This window comes from Neodiprion lecontei, unplaced genomic scaffold (assembly GCF_021901455.1).
Source record: "Neodiprion lecontei isolate iyNeoLeco1 unplaced genomic scaffold, iyNeoLeco1.1 ptg000163l, whole genome shotgun sequence".
Taxonomy (NCBI): Eukaryota; Metazoa; Arthropoda; class Insecta; order Hymenoptera; family Diprionidae; genus Neodiprion; species Neodiprion lecontei.
This window is the reverse complement of record NW_025791923.1, coordinates 1-2,500: the sequence shown is the minus strand read 5'-3', so window position 1 is coordinate 2,500 and position 2,500 is coordinate 1.

Sequence of the window (2,500 nt, the reverse complement as noted above, 5' to 3'; positions counted from 1 at the left end):
TCCCGGAGTCGATCCGGGCCGACGTCGACTTGTAAAACTTTCGGTCCGAGACGACAGAAAGGCGACGCGCGGCGTCCCGGATTCGATCCGGGCCGACGGGACTCGATGAAGTTTCGGTCCGAGTCGACAGAAAGGCGATGCGCGGCGTCCCGGGCCGACGGGACTTGTAAAAATTTCGGTCCGAGACGAGCGGAAGGCGACGCGCGGCGTCCCGGACTCGATCCGGGCCGACGTCGACTTGTAAAACTTTCGGTCCGAGTCGACAGAAAGGCGATGCGCGGCGTCCCGGATTCGATCCGGGCCGACGGGACTTGCAAAAATTACGGTCCGAGTCGACAGAAAGGCGATGCGCGGCGTGCCGGAGTCGATACGGGCCGACGGGACTCGATGAAGTTTCGGTCCGAGTCGACAGAAAGGCGATGCGCGGCGTCCCGGGCCGACGGGACTTGTAAAAATTTCGGTCCGAGACGAGCGAAAGGCGATGCGCGGCGTCCCGGAGTCGATCCGGGCCGACGGGACTCGTTGAAGCTGCGGTACGAGTCGAGCGAAAGGCGACGCGCGGCGTCCCGGAGTCGATCCGGACAGACGGGACTTGTAAAAATTTCGGTCCGAGTCGACCGAAAGGCGATGCGCGGCGTCCCGGAGCCGATCCGGGCCGACGGGACTTGCAAAAATTACGGTCCGAGTCGACAGAAAGGCGATGCGCGGCGTGCCGGAGTCGATACGGGCCGACGGGACTCGATGAAGTTTCGGTCCGAGTCGACAGAAAGGCGATGCGCGGCGTCCCGGGCCGACGGGACTTGTAAAAATTTCGGTCCGAGACGAGCGAAAGGCGATGCGCGGCGTCCCGGAGTCGATCCGGGCCGACGGGACTCGTTGAAGCTGCGGTACGAGTCGAGCGAAAGGCGACGCGCGGCGTCCCGGAGTCGATCCGGACAGACGGGACTTGTAAAAATTTCGGTCCGAGTCGACCGAAAGGCGATGCGCGGCGTCCCGGAGTCGATCCGGGCCGGGAGCCTGTCGGAACATCGTCATATGAGCCTCGTTCAATTTCGACAAAGTTCCCGGAGTTCAAAATTTTTTCGATAGCCCGCGGAGGTTTCGCCCCGTAAGCCGACCGTGCTACCACCGTGCCGGCGCCGACGTCCTAGCGGCCAGGCTCCTACTAGTAAGAGGAGCGAGTCGGTCGGGCCGGTCTCCCGTCGTCCGCCTGCTACGCCGTACCGGTACGTGCTCGAGCACGATACGTACTTCGGCGTAGACCAGGAGCGGGCGTTCGCGGACCGTTCCGTGCCTCGTACCAAAGAAACTACGCGACTCGCGTTGTTTCATCTATCGTCACTGCATTACCGCGGGTCGGTGTCTCAGACCGAATGGCCCTTGACGCGGTACCAAGAAGTTCGGCTCTCCGTGAAACACGGAAGGCCGAACGCTCCAACGCACGCGTCAACTCGCTTCTTTCCGAGCGTACACTCAAAGACCAGAGATGTTATAACAACGTATCCCAGACGCTTTCAATCTAGCCGACGGGTACGGGAGATCGTTCGAACGCTTATAAGCCGAGTGTCGAAGGTGGCGGCACACGGAACCGGGGCTGCCTGCGCGCAGTCCCGAAACACACAGTAGACGCGCGGCCGACCGGGCTACGAGACCCGGTCGGCGATGGGTGGCGCACGTCCGAGCCGAGATTTTGTATCGAAGCTCCCTGGTTGATCCTGCCAGTAGTCATATGCTTGTCTCAAAGATTAAGCCATGCATGTCTCAGTGCAAGCCAAATTAAGGTGAAACCGCGAATGGCTCATTAAATCAGTTATGGTTTCTTAGATCGTACACACATTTACTTGGATAACTGTGGTAATTCTAGAGCTAATACATGCAAACAGAGTTCCGACCAGAGATGGAAGGAATGCTTTTATTAGATCAAAACCAATCGGCGGCGGGTACGTCCCGTCCGCCGTTTACCTTGGTGACTCTGAATAACTTTGGGCTGATCGCACGGTCTCGTACCGGCGACGCTTCTTTCAAATGTCTGCCTTATCAACTGTCGATGGTAGGCTCTGCGCCTACCATGGTTGTAACGGGTAACGGGGAATCAGGGTTCGATTCCGGAGAGGGAGCCTGAGAAACGGCTACCACATCCAAGGAAGGCAGCAGGCGCGCAAATTACCCACTCCCGGCACGGGGAGGTAGTGACGAAAAATAACGATACGGGACTCATCCGAGGCCCCGTAATCGGAATGAGTACACTTTAAATCCTTTAACGAGGATCCATTGGAGGGCAAGTCTGGTGCCAGCAGCCGCGGTAATTCCAGCTCCAATAGCGTATATTAAAGTTGTTGCGGTTAAAAAGCTCGTAGTTGAATCTGTGTCCCACGCTGTCGGTTCACCGCTCGCGGTGTCTAACTGGCATGATTGTGGGACGTCCTACCGGTGGGCTTAGCCCTCCGGGGCGGCCCAACTAATATCCCATCGCGGTGCTCTTCACTGAGTGTCGAGGTGG